The 16,407-nt window shown below is 36.3% G+C and overlaps 1 long non-coding RNA gene across 1 annotated transcript; it reads left to right on the plus strand.

Moving 5' to 3' along the window:
* Positions 1–1,863: 1,863 nt before the first annotated feature.
* LOC109178193 lies at positions 1,864–2,331 on the plus strand. The gene is made up of 3 exons (XR_002053681.1): positions 1,864–1,934; positions 2,156–2,215; positions 2,300–2,331. It is a non-coding gene; the product is annotated as an uncharacterized LOC109178193 (long non-coding RNA).
* Positions 2,332–16,407: the final 14,076 nt, after the last annotated feature.

The following is a 16,407-nucleotide window of genomic DNA, read 5'->3' on the forward strand; positions in this document are numbered from 1 at the left end:
ATTTGAATTCGAGCAACCTAAAAATGCAGAATGCATTGCGCCAGTATCTAAGATACAAGTCATATAACTACAAATCTTTCTCATATGCATGTTGGTAGTATTGCATATGGAGGGTATTTAATGCCATTGTTAATATTGGTTAGGTGCATGACCAGTATGCACTTCCACCCACCCTCAATATAGTTCATTGAAAACATCTGCATTTAGTCTCGGAGTGCAATGTAGAATGCACTTTCACCCACCCCCACAGTAGCAAACCCAACCCCCCACCGCACGATACACCGTCCCAAACGTATTGCAATTCCAGCCACCCACCATGCACCACCACATAAAACACACAGTGTTCAAAACGTATAATGCACTGCCACCACCGCCCTACCTACCCCCCCCCCCATCCCCCACCGAAAACACAGAGTATGCAAAACTGAAAAATAAACACTCTAATATTTAAAATAAAATAAATAAATAAAAAATAAATAAAAAAAAAACTACAGACAAACACAGAAACCCTACCAACAAGACGAGCTGAGCGGCGCCGACAAGAGGACGGCCATGGACCACCAGTCTGCGATCGTCTTCTAGCCGTGACTTCCGCCACTTCTACCGTTGCGACCCGCCGCTTCGTTAGTCGTCCACCATCCCTATCAGTCGTAACAACGCCAGACGGACCTCCCGAACCCCAGGTAACGACCAGGAAGGCCGCCGTTTCTCCCCTCGATCGCGAGCACCAGACACCATAGCGAGGCTGTCGTTCGACGATAAGGGCTGCGAACTGTCCGGCGAGGAGACCACTCCCAAAGGCTGAGGCGCTGAGTGAAGGAAAAGGGGTAAAACTAATTTCACCCGCACACGGATACACCTCCCAAATTGACCAATGGTAACACAATTTAAGTAGAAGACCAAAATACCCCTTGTGTACAAATTACTAGATGGGATGCGGTGCACCTGGTCGACGTGCACATTAATTCATGACCATTGATCAGCTCAAATGCACGGCCAGTATAAGTGCACAAGTTCACATGATAACTGAAGTTCACACCTGAACTTTTACCTATATACCTATATAGGCTCAAATGCACAGCCAGTATAAGTGCACAAGTTCACATGATAACTGAAGTTCACACCTGAACTTTTACCTATGTGTGTATATATATATATATATATATATATATATATATATATATATATATATATATATATATATATATATATATATTGAATCTGGTGCACACCCCCTATTCAGCCGAGCTCATGAGCACACTCCCTGATCGTTGATTTTGAGATATTAACAGTGCTGATGATGTGATATTTTAAACCACGTGGGCGCTTAGTATTAGATTGATAGGGGTGTTTTTGTATTTTGTATTTGTCATTAATATTGCATCTCACTTATTTCGCCGGTTATTTTGGGTTTAAGGCAGTCATAATAGGTATTTTAGGTTGTCTCTCTCCCCTACTCTGTCACACAAGTTCTCGAATCATCCGTCTTCTCCGATTCCGGTCATCGTCCATTCGCTTCTCATGTTTTCCCGGCGGTGTTCATGGCTGGTTCCAGCAGGAGGCAGTCCAAGCGACTTCGTGGTATATTTTCCGCTTCCAGTTCAGGTATTTTTTGAATCGATTTCTTATACCTTTTTTCCTCTTTTTGTTGTTTGTTTCGTGGGTTTTTTCCGGCGGTTTGTGGGTTTGATAGTGTTCAGTAGGGGGTTTGGGGTGGGATTTCGTTTGTTGTCTTGTTCGTCTGGGTAGTTTTTTTTTGTTTGTTTTCACCGGGGTGGTGGTCGTGCATTCGGTTGGGTTTGGGGTTGGGGGCGGCGGATGTGGTTGTGAGGGGTGTACGATTTCTGGGTTGGGGGCGGCGGATAGTTCTCCGACATTGATGACTGATGACTGATCCCTCGTAATTCTGAAACCCTAATTCACATGCGTCTGAGGTAGAGTTTCCAATTATTAATATTATTTAAAATTTCTCAGTAAAATTCACTAAATTTATTCACTAAAATATGATTTTTGAGTTGCTGAGGTTAATGAGTTACCCATGCAATGACTACTGAAATTTTTGTATGGTATAATAGTTGGTGATTCGACAAATTTGGGGAAGAAAGCATTATTCTTACAAATTTTGCTTATATTTTTGGTTTGGTCCTTGTTACAGAGCACGATGGATTCACAAAGCCAGAACACATCATTACAACGGCTTCAAAATGTTGAGAAGGTAATGCACAACCTTCATACTGAAAATGACTAAGTTAAAAGGGGGTTAGAATGTACGGCAACATGTCGGTGATTGTAATTGCAGAGGATAATTACTGCTTTGGAGCTGACTAGAGGAGTGATGGAGGAATTGGCGAACCCTAGCGGCCCTAGAAAAGATCTTATTAACAATCACTGCAGCGAGTTCATGCACCTCATCAAGGTATGAAAAACATTCTTCGCTTAATTCTTCCTGCACCTTGATATCTACCTGGACCTGGAATTTGTGTTGAAAGTTGCTATTTTATTGTAGTGTGGAATCTTGAGCTTGAATGTGATTTTTGTTAAGTTAATATATCAGATTGTGTGGTTTACAAGTGATAATATCTGAAGAAAAAGGAGAAAGTAAGGGTTAAGGTTGTTTTTTTTTTTTTTTTTTGCATTATTGTGTATGCTTTTTTTAGACATTGTGAACCAATTTTTGTCTTACTGTATCTGTTTTTTTTTTTTTTTTTTTTTTTTTTTTTTTTTAATGTAAGTCATTCCACAGTAGGTGAATGGTGTCTGGGCTTTGATTTTTTTGGCTTGGGTAAATTCATATGGTCCAATAGTTTGTGTGTTAGTGTCTGGAGTTGTAATAGGGTGGTGGGCTACTGGTTTTGGGTGGGGTGGTTGTTGCGTTCTAGTTGTTACCCTGTGCAAGTTAGGGTAAAGTGTTGTTGGTATTTGCTACTGCTGGTTTTGTGTTGGTTTTGCAGTTATGTTGGTGCACCACTGGTGTTGAGTGTGTGCGTGTTTATTGTTTTTTTGGGCTTGCGTAGTTAGGTGTGGAGGTTTGTGCGTAGTAGTATGTACCTTTGTGCAGGTTAGGGTGTATTGTAGATGCTAATTGGCACTAGGTTTTTTTTTTTTTTTTTTTTGGTTTTTTACATTTCGGTTGGTGCGCAACTAGTATTGGGTCGGTGCGTGCTTATTAATTTATTTATTATTTGTTAGGAGTTTGGGGTGGACCGCGGCTACGGGTGGTGGTTTGTGCGTTTGTGTTTGTTACCGTGTGCAAGTTAGGTGTAAAGTGTTGTTGGAAATTGCTACTGCTTGTTTTGTTTTTGTTTTTTTTTTTCTTTTAGGTTGGTGCGCCACTGTTATTGTGTCGGTGCGTGTGTTTTTTTTTTTTTTTTTTTGTTTTGTTTTTATTATCGGGGGTTACGTAGTTAGGTGTGGTGGTTTGTGCGTAGTAATATATTACAGTGTGCAAGTTAGTTGGTTGTTTAGTTTTAGAGTGTTTTGTTTGTAGTATTGTTTATGATTGTTTCACACAATCTATTCAATTTTGGGGATGCTTAGCTGTTTTGTTTTTTTCCCCTTTAGGGTGACATTTCGGAGGTAGGTGTCATCATTTTTGGGGTTTGTGTATTTTTGCATGGGTAATTGCTCATGGAGTTGGTATTCACTGGTCTTTGGTTTCGCGGTTTGGGCTTGTGCATCGTGGGTGTTTTTTTTCCATCTGAGTGGATGCGTTCTGGGGTATTTCATTGGTGTGTTTGTCTTTGCTATGAATTCAATGATGTCGTGTAGTTGTATTTTAATGAAATGGTTTTTTTTTTTTTTTTTTTTTTTGTGTGTTTCCGGTGATTTGCTATTGCCATTCGCAGTTGATGGTGCGATTGATCCGGTGGTCGTGGTTGTGGAAGAGCCCGTTTTTAAAGTCGATGTGGTGGCACCTTTGCCACAGACCAATGCTGCCAAAGTTCCGCCTGAGGTCGCACAACCAGCCCCAGAGGCGGATGGCTCGGACGTTGCGCCCGATGAGGTTGATGAGGCGTTGTTCCCCCCGGGATCCACGTGTTCGTTCCACTTTGTGATACATCCATTACGCAGTTTTGGTCATCAACAACTTCTTCTATTTTTGGTGCACCTGCCATACAATAACAGTTTCATAACATTTTAATTTGGTCACAAAATTCTGGTCATTGCTCGATTCCAAAGTAAATATCCTTACGATCAATAACGAATACCCAAATATTCATAAAGTTCAATACAGGAAATCAATATTGTGGGCGTGTTCAAAATTCACGTGTGTTTCTCTTTGTCAAACATTCGTTTCATTCTCCCCTACATCTCATTTACTTATGTTGTCGAAGAAAGCTAACACAGAAAACAATAACAAAAAAAAAAAAAAAAAAAAAAACGATGACACACCGTATATACACTACTATGCACATACTGATGTTGGTTTACGCATCCTGCTAATAGTCTAAAAACATTAAAAGTTGGAATCAGAATTCATGTCCTTCCACATTTTTCAGATATCAGTCCTGCATGCACTTACTTACCCCTACATTTAGCTCGTCTAAACAAACAAACAACAAATTTTATACGGAAAATGATTCCCTACTCATACGCATCCACAATGCACAGTCTGTTATTAGTCGACGCACACATGTACACACATACTAATGTCTGTCTGTGCACCAACCTCATGAGCTCACCAGTGATACGCTACCACTTACCAGCTGTTGCCTACTAACCATTCTCCTCAACTAACGCCCTCGCATGGGGTGTTTTAAATCCACGTGTGTCACCCCCGTAAACTAACAGAACCAAAAAATAAACACAACCACTGTCCCACCGCATAACATCAGTATAATGCACAGACGATTGCTACTACACGCACCCGGCCCCTAAGCTCCCATTATATATACATGATGTCATAAACCCGGACGGGTTGCATATGCTTATGTGCATCCACGCTACCACATACCAGCTGTTTCCTGAGGTTCATAGATAGCCCTAATTGATAGTCCGCTCTTCCCATCAACTAACAAATTAGTAACGGCCCTATTGGTACTATGCACAGACCAATACATGACTACGCACCGTTTGGTGCATACTCAGCCATAATGAGAGGAATTTTGTTACTCCACGCACCCAGCCCCTAAGCTCCCTCTATACATACACGCCCTAATAAACCCGGCAGGGTTGCACAAGCTTATATGCAATTACGTTACCGCATAAACGAAAAAAAAAAAAAAAAAGGAACGAAAATGTTGGTATTACGCACATGCGAACACACGAATATGCACCGACATATTGCCTAATCATCTATAATGCTCTGACTATTGTTACTCTACGCACTCGGCCCCTAAGCTCCCATTATATATACACGACGTAATAAAGTCGGAAGGGTTGCAGAAGCTGGTATGCAACCACGCTTACATGTAACTGCTGTTTCCAGAGGTTCACAAATACCACTATTTCGTAGGTCGTTCGTCACCACAACAAAAATAGTAAAAAACGCAAATACAAGTATTACGCACACACCAATATGAAGGAATGCACCTACCTGTGCTTTGTACAGCCATTACTGAAGTGCGTTTCTTGGTTGATGATGGTGCTGCGTTTTCTGACTCTCGTCCTTCTGCCCTATCAGTACCTTTCACGCGTTTAAAATTTACTACGTGTATGCTGAAGATTTAACGATCCATCCCTTCAATTACCATACATTATATCCCTAATTTAATGCTTAAGATTCCATTACTATTAATGCCATAAATAGTTCAATAAGTACAATTACAGTTTAATCCTTTTGGTTAATATATATATCCGTTCTTCTTTTAATAATCTCTAATTATCTGAACCATTGATGGAAAATTAATCAATAAATAACATGAGTTCTCATGACCTCATTTATCAAAGGGGGTGCATCGGATTCGAAGCCTATATATATTTTGTATATATATATATATATATATATATATATATATATATATATATATATATATATATATATATATATATATATATATATATATATAGTTTGAGGTGAGAACCAATCCCCCAATGAGCCCATGAGAACGAACCAACTTTAGTAACAAAATATTCTATTAACTATTTATTATTGTTAAGTGGGAAAATGGTACTTTTTCCCCCTGAGTTATATACCTATAGCATATTTTCCCCCTAAATTATTGAAGTGACTGTTTTTCCCCCTGAAATGTTAAATGGACATATTTACCCTTAAACTAAATATTTAATTTATTTTTTTTCCAACAAATTATGACCATAATTTGGTTCAAACCAAACAAACACTATAGCAACCAAACCGAAATATTGCAATTACAATTTAGAATCGAAATTCGATATTTAGAGTTTATTAAAATCGTGAACCGGAACGGGCGGTTCATGTTCCGAACTGAAAAAATAAAATACATTTATTGTTGAATTTAGACTATTTTAAAATAAAAAATAAAATTTTAAAATAAAGACGGTTCAAAATCGCGAATCGGATCCGGAACCGCCGGTTCATGGTTCAAGATTCAATTTTTTTGATACATAATTTTAATAAATTGACATTTAAATATTGGGTTCTAGATCTGAATTATAACCGGAAACTATTAATTCGATTGCTTTAGTATCCGGTTCAATTCAAACCGAACTATGGTCATCCCTACGTATACGCAATAATTTGTTGGAGTAGTAAAATAAATAAAATGTTTACTTTAAGGGTATAAATATCAATTTAATATATCAGGGGGAAAATGCACCACTTTTAGAATAATTGAGGGGACTAATGTGCTTACCTAAATAATTGAGGGGGAAAAAGTGCTATAAGTATATAACTCAGGAGTAAAAAGTGTCATTTTCCCTTTGTTAAGTTGTAAGCCTATTGATTTTTCTTAAAGAATGTCTTAAGTTCGAACCTCATCACACGCGCATAATTGTTGAACATATAGTATGAAATAGTTATCACACGCGCATTGCACTAATTGTCCAATGCCCAATGTGTATTTTAAAATTAATGTTTCGGAATTTATTAAAATATTATTTGGTATTCAGACGTATATATCAACACAAGATTATCAATTTTTTCTTAAAAGTAAATATTCCAAGAAAGTGTAACTAGGACCTGCGGAGAAATGTTGGATTAACGGGTGCAATAACTATTTTAGAAGGAAACAACATCATTGGATAGTACCCTAAGCATAGTTTTGCAATACAAAACCCTATTATTAATTGTAGTGATCCATGCTTCCTCTAATTGCCACTTCTGTCAAAAATGAATTCTTGATTTGATATATCTCCTAGTGTGCTTCACTGCAATAATAGTGTCTTGGCGCAGTGCACCTTCAAAAACATAACTGAATCTTCCTTCTTCTAAAAGACAATGATAATAGACATAGTTTCTCATCTGTGTTGAATATATATTGTAAGTTAGGTGTACCGTAGAAACAATGCCCAATGCGTGATTCTTGTTGGTGATAATGAACCACAATCGATTTAATATCCGTAAAATAATATTTATATATATACACACGAAATATATATAAAATATTATTGGATATATATCCGAAATATATATATATATACACACAAATATATATAAAACGGACCCAACGGTTATATATACATGTATATCTACGAAAAAGATATACCAATATATATCAACCAAAAAGAAAATATAATCCTTAGATTATAATTCCAAAACACCAAGAAAGAACGGATTTTTGCTTAGAGCATAATCCAAAACAAGAAAGAAGGAGAAGGAAGAAAGATTCGTACGAGTTAGGCAAAGTGCCTGTCTTTCCTTAAAACCTTATTTGCCACCTCCCAAAAGTGCTAGGAGCGTTGTGGCCTAGGTTTCCCAGGATAAAACGTACAACGGTTCGACGTTTGAGCACCCAAACGAACGAACCCGGCGAACTAGAGCACGGGCAAAACACAGCTTCAAGAATGGAGTAGGAGCAGAATTTTGAGAGGAAAAGAGAATTTCTTTGTGTGTGTTCTTGTGTTGTTTCTCACTTTCTTTCTAACATTGTGTTAAAAAAGGTTGCTCCCACAACATGTTTATATAGGAGATTGATACTAAATAGCATCATCATGACACATTAACCAACATAAATTCAATTTAAAAATTGAATTATAACGTTTGAAACGGTCGTACTTATTATCGAAATAATATCAACGGTCACGAACTTAATATCCGATTAATTCGTACCGATTGTAGCGACCCGTTTCAAATATCTGAGTGACCGAGAAGTCCGTACAAATCCGAAAGGTTAACGAATTGGGATCGAAAACCACACCCGAATGGTCCGCAAAGTACCGAAACGGTGCGGCACGAATTGAGCTGCTTTGGAATCCAAAGCTTAAGCACAATTCGTGCACAACTTTCGTCCATGCATGAGGACATAGCACGGAAGTATAAGATAAGCCTTCAAGCTTAGCTTAATCATCCTTCAACTTTCGTGTCCAATGCATGAGGGCATAACACGAAAGTAAGATATTAAGCTAAGCCTTCAAGTTTTGTCCAATTCACTAATAAAACCTTTCAAGCTTAATCATCCTTTAAGCTATCAAAGCTTAACCATAACAATTAAGCTTAACACAAACTTTCGTGCAATGCAACGAAAGATACTAAAATGCTAATTTTTAATTAGCATCTAAACTTAAGTTTTTGACTTCTCTCAAATAGGTCCACTTTGAGAATCAATTTCTCATTCACCTATTACTCATTTTGAGCGTACATTATATCAAATTCTTCGTCTCATTACGAAGAACCCGAATTCACTTTGACCCGACCCAAATCGGAAGTGGATTCCACATATATTTGTACCACAAAATAATCACTCAAAACATCATTTTAATACTATTTTTCCAACAATCCCCCACATGAATGAAAATTGATTTTCAGGGTATTTTGAAATCGGAAACAAACTGTGTTCAACGGTCGATCCCTGCATAGGATAGGTAGGGATCACTATACCCTTTGAACCTTCCCTTGTAAAGATATGTTTACTCTACTGGTTGTACGGTAGAACGCGATGTCTTTGAACCGACTGCCGTTTGTGTAGACGATGACATATCTCACACAGGAACCTCCCAACCATGCTCTGTTCTCATGAGTGTGCCCATTTTGTGCACGTTGTGCAGTCCAAAGTCACAAGCGTACATAAGTATCTAATAACTTCCACTATTGCCTTCTAGTGCGTAACACTAGGGTTACTCGTATGTCTACCGAGTTCGTTAACCGCAAAGGCAATGTCCGACCTAGTACAACCCATTGGATACAATTAAACTACCAATAATCTGAATGTATTCTCCATGAGAAGTACAATACTCGTGATTATTGGCTAGTTGTACGTTAGTATCTAACGGTGTCCAAGCCACTTGATTAACATCCTTTGCAAGGATTTAATCAACACAATGAGATTGGCTTAACACGAGACCATACGGTCTTCTCACAATTTTAATCTCAAAGATTAAATCTGCTAAGCCCACACCTCTCATGTCAAATCTCGAATTTAACATGTTCCTGGTAGAATTGATCATTTGATCATTACTACCCACGTTGAGTTTATCGTGTATAAACAAACAGTGATTTCACCGTCCATCGTACGCAATACGTAGACACGCCTTCACTTTCGTTTATACTAAACTCGTTGGTCATCACTGCATGATCAAAACCTCACATGCCAACTACTAAGGCAATTGTTTCGAACCATACAATGATCTCACCAATTACACACTTTCTTTTCACATCGTGGAACCACAAACCCTCAGGTCGTTCCATGTCTACTAAGAAAGCAACACATCCATTTTGATGAACTTCCAAGTCTCGTTAGACGGCTATGGCAAGTGTCATACTAATGGATTTCATTCTCATCACCAGAGAATACATATCGAAGTAACCGTGGCACTCACGTTGCATGTAATCTACACTTACAACCCTGGCCATTTTACTTTAATATGACCAACCGGTTTTGTCTTCCGACTAGTGATCCACTTAGGATCCCGAGGTTTTACAACCTGGAGGAAGAACAACCAGTTCCAAGTATGATTCTTTAAGATAGAATCTACTTCACTCTCGATAGCCTCTCTCGGGTTGGTCCATCTGTAGAAGTCACCACTTCTACATGTGTTCGAGGCTCGTTTTCTAACAACCATGTCAGAAAATCCAATTTCTTTTCTAGTAAACAAGTTAGATTGTGCGCATCACACTCTAACATGTACGTCAGAAAATATGGACCAAAGGATTTTTCAATCCTAGCTTTCTTGCTACGTCTAGCTTTGAGCTCGGGTTCTCTTTCACACCCTTCAACCATAGCTACGCCGAAAGTTCCTTTCAACGTGCTAGGTCCTTTATTGATCCTTCACAAAAATACATCTTCCAAGAACGATGAATTTCTTGAATCAATCTTTCGTGTTCTTATGTACATCCAAACTCTTGGACTCGTGTACTAAGAACCAATACACACCTTTGGCAAGACACCTCCACATTTCGGGCATTAGTAGGAAACTTCCTACGTACCCAAAATTCGTAAGAATTTCACGTGGGCAACCTTATTTAAAAGGTATTTACTTGTCCAAAGTGTTGTCTCACCCTTCATACTTTGAGGTAGACCCGAACTTATCAACGTCTTGATATTTTATGTTCGGCAACAACGTTTGATTGAGGTGAATACCGTACCGTACGCTCGAGTACGACACTAACGCTTGCGCTGAAATCACCAATAGGTGTTTCTTTTTTTCACCACATCGATTGTTCGTAACCGCATTAATCCACGATTAATTTGGTTTTTCTCTTTTTATTCTTTAAAGAATACACATGTGTTACACGCTAACACATCTCGTAGGTGCTAACAGATTAGCCCTCACGAATCCATTCGGTTTTGACTGAAAGGCCACAAACCCGAATCAGTGCTTCCGAAATTGAAGCATGAATCAGTGCTTAGTAATGAAGCACGAAACATGCTACACAAAGCATGAATCATTGCTTCTAAACTAACGCATCGATTCCAAAGCAATATTTATTGCTTTAAATTATAAACTCACAACAACCTTTCGTTGCTTAATTTATAATTACAGTGCTACCTGGCACTAGGATTATTAGTTAATTACACAATTAACCAAACTTCCTTTCGTGCTAATCACATAACACTTTTACAACGCTAAATTTAATTAGCCACATATTATACGAAAGGTTTAAGCTAAGTAGATTAGCATTAGGACCAATCATAATCTAGCACCTTTATTGGTATTACTAAAGAACCAAATGCTTAAGTTTTCAACACCTAAAGGTGCAGCCACCAAGTGGCTGAAAGTACCTAATTAAGCACTCTACCTAGTGCTTGATAGCACTGTTACAGTGTTTTAATTTGCACTTCCAAGTTCCAAATTAAATTGCACTTTCCATTAGTGGTACAAAAGCACTATTCACCAAAACACAATTTGTCTCAAATTAAATATACTAGTATAATTTGGAATTTTTTATCAAGTTAATTATAACACAATTAACGAGAACAAATCAACCAAATTTTCCAACTAGTTGAATCAAACTCATATAATCGTTCTTAGAATATTATTTAAAATATTCAACACTTGAGCTGTGATGCTCTCGATTATATAGTTATTCCAATTTTTGACAAATCGATCCTTGAAATCCGTATCGTTCTACATGAACCTGAACCGAAGTTCGTTACGGGATTTCAACATGTAACACACTTGTTACATTTCATTTTGGCCGTTAAGCCATTTTAGCATTTTCCACATAATGCCCTGTGATGCACTACGCACCCATATTGAATCATTTCATACATTTGACATTATTCTAGTTAATAATTCGTATGTACCAAGATTCAACTCAATGGAACAATTATATTTTTTATTCAAATAAAAATATTCCAAGGATACTACAACATTTATTCAAAATAAATAAATAGGAAAATACATTGGAAACACATTTCCTTATTCCTATCTCGTAGTGATCCTTCAAACCCGTGTGCCTTGTTCCATTCTCAACCGTCCACTCCACAAAGGGTGGTCCATAGCGCACATCGGGGGTACCTATGGTTTTGACCTCACTCGTCCAACCAACCACATGTTTTAAACATAGCGAAGTTGTCCTCAACCTTCTCACCAGGATGACGGTTCGCTTCATAGTGGCATTTTTCCTTCTTCTCGTAATCTTCTTGAAAGCTAAGCTTCCGCTTAAGTTTCCTTTGATTACGGTTGAAGTCATTGGTCACACTACAATAGTCCTCAGACCATGTAGTTATTACACCATCATAGGATCCTTCGTGGCTTTTAGCCAATCCACTAGACAACACAATAGGTACCAATTGTGAGACATTAGCCACAGGTCTGATCTACCGGATCGTGAACCAAAGTTCTCCGGAACACCATCGTGTGTTTTTGCAACTCCCATGGAAATATTATTCCCAACGTTGCTGCCATCAACTGGCATCACGGAATGTGCAACATCGTTGCCGTTCCGACCATTTGAATGTGCATCACGAGCAACATTCACGGATCCAACACTTTTGGAATCCATCGACTTGTTCATTATCAAAAGTATATAAGGTTTTAAGATTGTTGGTGATAATGAACCACAATCGATTTAATATCCGTAAAATAATATTTATATATATACACACGAAATATATATAAAATATTATTGGATATATATCCGAAATATATATATATATATATACACACAAATATATATAAAACGGACCCAACGGTTATATATACATGTATATCCACGAAAAAGATATACCATTATATATCAACCTAAAAGAAAATATAATCCTTAGATTATAATTCCAAAACAACAAGAAAGAACGGATTTTTGCTTAGAGCATAATCCAAAACAAGAAAGAAGGAGAAGGAAGAAAGATTCTTACGAGTTAGGCAAAGTGCCTGTCTTTCCTTAAAACCTTATTTGCCACCTCCCAAAAGTGCTAGGAGCGTTGTGGCCTAGGTTTCCCAGGATAAAACGTACAACGGTTCGACGTTTGAGCACCCAAACAAACGAACCCGGCGAACTAGAGCACGGGCAAAACACAGCTTCAAGAATGGAGTAGCAGCAGAATTTTGAGAGGAAAAGAGAATTTCTTTGTGTGTGTTCTTGTGTTGTTTCTCACTTTCTTTCTAACATTGTGTTAAAAAAGGTTGCTCCCACAACATGTTTATATAGGAGATTGATACTAAATAGCATCATCATGACACATTAACCAACATAAATTCAATTTAAAAATTGAATTATAACGTTTGAAACGGTCGTACTTATTATCGAAATAATATCAACGGTCACGAACTTAATATCCGATTAATTCGTACCGATTGTAGCGACCCGTTTCAAATATCTGAGTGACCGAGAAGTCCGTACAAATCCGAAAGGTTAACGAATTGGGACCGAAAACCACACCCGAATGGTCCGCAAAGTACCGAAACGGTGCGGCACGAATTGAGCTGCTTTGGAATCCAAAGCTTAAGCACAATTTGTGCACAACTTTCGTCCATGCATGAGGACATAGCACGGAAGTATAAGATAAGCCTTCAAGCTTAGCTTAATCATCCTTCAACTTTCGTGTCCAGTGCATGAGGGCATAACACGAAAGTAAGATATTAAGCTAAGCCTTCAAGTTTTGTCCAATTCACTAATTAAACCTTTCAAGCTTAATCATCCTTTAAGCTATCAAAGCTTAACCATAACAATTAAGCTTAACACAAACTTTCGTGCAATGCAACGAAAGATACTAAAATGCTAATTTTTAATTAGCATCTAAACTTAAGTTTTTGACTTCTCTCAAATAGGTCCACTTTGAGAATCAATTTCTCATTCACCTATTACTCATTTTGAGCGTACATTATATCAAATTCTTCGTCTCATTACGAAGAACCCGAATTCACTTTGACCCGACCCAAATCGGAAGTGGATTCCACATATATTTGTACCACAAAATAATCACTCAAAACATCATTTTAATACTATTTTTCCAACAATTCTAATTTATTGACCATATTTCATGTTAAATTTTATATTGTATTTTTATTTTTGAAATCAACCATCAAACCAAACTATTATTGCAAAATCAAATCACGAATATAATGGTGGATATTTGCATCCCACACCTCTCGACCAGTATACGAGTAAGAAACTCTGACCGTGAGCAATCATATTGGCTGTTATATTATATTTTTTTAAGGCACTGACATATTCATAGTATATGTTTAACAATTATGTCAATTTTGATTGTGATGGGGTTCGAACTTGCGACATTCCTTATAAAAATAAATGAGTAAGTTAAAGAATAATAAATATCTAACAGAATGCAAGGTTATTTAGGAAAACTAAATGATATAATAGAGGGTAAGTATGAAAAATAATTAAAAAAATACTAAAATCAAAATAATATGAACTATTCATTTCAACAAACAATCACACCAACATTTTTTTTAGTTCTCGTTAGGGGCTTAACACTATTGGCTCTTATTATTATGTTTGTAGGTGTAGATGTAGATATTAGGTTTGTAAATATGTTAGAGTGTATTAAAAATGTAATATAAAATTTAAAAAGAATTTTGGTCAATTAATTAGCTAGACTATATACATAGCATTTCAAAATTGAGCATCAAATAATATTGCAAAAAAGGAACCTTTGAAAATAATTTTCTTGTATTTAAAAAAAAAAAAGAAAATTTTGGTTAAGTTTTTTTTTTCTTTTTTTTTTTATTTAATTAATCTTATTTTGATTATTCTGAAAAAGACACATTAATATTTTACAATTATTATTACATCTTTACAAATATTGTACTATTTTTTTCTGGACAAAATTGTTCTTAATTAAATCATTAAAGTTTTACACACATATAAATATGAGTAGTTTAACTAGTTTTATCATCCCTCCTAATCTCTCTCTTGACGTGATAAATTAGCCTTTGATAATCTCTACCAAAAAAAAAATAATAATAAATTAGCCTTTGATAATAAGTTAGCTGGTCCAATTCATAAAAATGATAATTTTATAAATATATGTACAAAGGAATCAACTTTTCATTTGATGAATTAGCCTTTGATAATAAATTAGTGGGTCCAATTCATAAAAAATGACAACTTTATAAATACAGTATAAGGGACAACTTAGGGATTTCATGCATTTATTTATTTAATGTAACAAAACTAACTAGACCAGACTAAATTTATTATTTTTACAAATTAACACCAGTAACTCAATTACACGTGAGACACTACAAACAAAAAAGGAGGTGGACAAGCAATGAAGACAATGACAAACCTATCGAAAAGCGAATTAACAAAACTACTACTTAATCCATACTACCTATAATCATTACCCAAAAAAAAAAAAAAAATCCATACTACCTATAATAAGTATTTAGAAATTTCAACTAGAACTTCTCTTAAATAATCTTGCATTGATTTTAAATTACTTAATTAAATATAAACGGTATGCATTAAATCAATGTAAAACTTGCTAGTAAGGATATAAGGCAGAAATTAAATACTTCTATGGTACGTCTATTTGTTTGTTTCATACACAAAAATTTTGGGGTAAAAGATTGAACATGCATTAGGTAATTAAGAAGTTCAACGTAACAAATCAAATCAAATCAAAATGCAATGGGAATATGAAATTTCATTAATGATCCGTACAGATATTATTTTTGGTGGTGAAACAAAAAATAATATATTATATTTTACAAAATGTAAGATTTGAATCACAATCCATTACTTTATTATTTTCTCCGAGACCATGCCCAATGATTTTGGAAGTACTCTTTACTCTTTAGTATTTGGTTGCCCTTATTGCATGCCCATGTCGCTTGATGTTTGAAAAGTCTGAATTATATATGTCTGGTAAGTTGGTCATGCATCAATCCCCAAATATGTCGGAGTCTGCCTTCATCTTGTTTGCATGAAAAGCACGAGTATCAATGGGTTTAATAGTGGTGGACTTATCATAAACTGCCATTAATTTCCTCGAATGAAATTGAATAGGCTTTATGTTATCATCAACCTTCTTTAACCAACCGCCAAAAATATCTGAGTCTGCATAAACATAAACATCATGCATAGAGGAGAAGACAACCATGAACATAAAAAACACTGTAACAAGCTTTTGATTAACAGCCATTTCTATAATACGTTTTTATATATTTTTTATGGCTTTTACTCTGTTTTATTTCTTGGCTTGCTTTGTAGTGTTTTTGGTGGGCGATTGTTGAGAGGTGTGGCCATTGTTATTTATAGTGTTAGTGGAGATCAAAGGATATGTTATTCTGTGGATTTGGTCAATTAATTTGAAGGCTATCCAACATGTATGGATTAATTTATGGTTATGAGTTGTTTAGGATGAGACTATCTTTTTAACTTCTCATTAATGAATGGATAATCATTCGACATCCAAAACTCAA

This window comes from Ipomoea nil, unplaced genomic scaffold, assembly GCF_001879475.1.
Source record: "Ipomoea nil cultivar Tokyo-kokei standard unplaced genomic scaffold, Asagao_1.1 scaffold0176, whole genome shotgun sequence".
NCBI lineage: Eukaryota > Viridiplantae > Streptophyta > Magnoliopsida > Solanales > Convolvulaceae > Ipomoea > Ipomoea nil.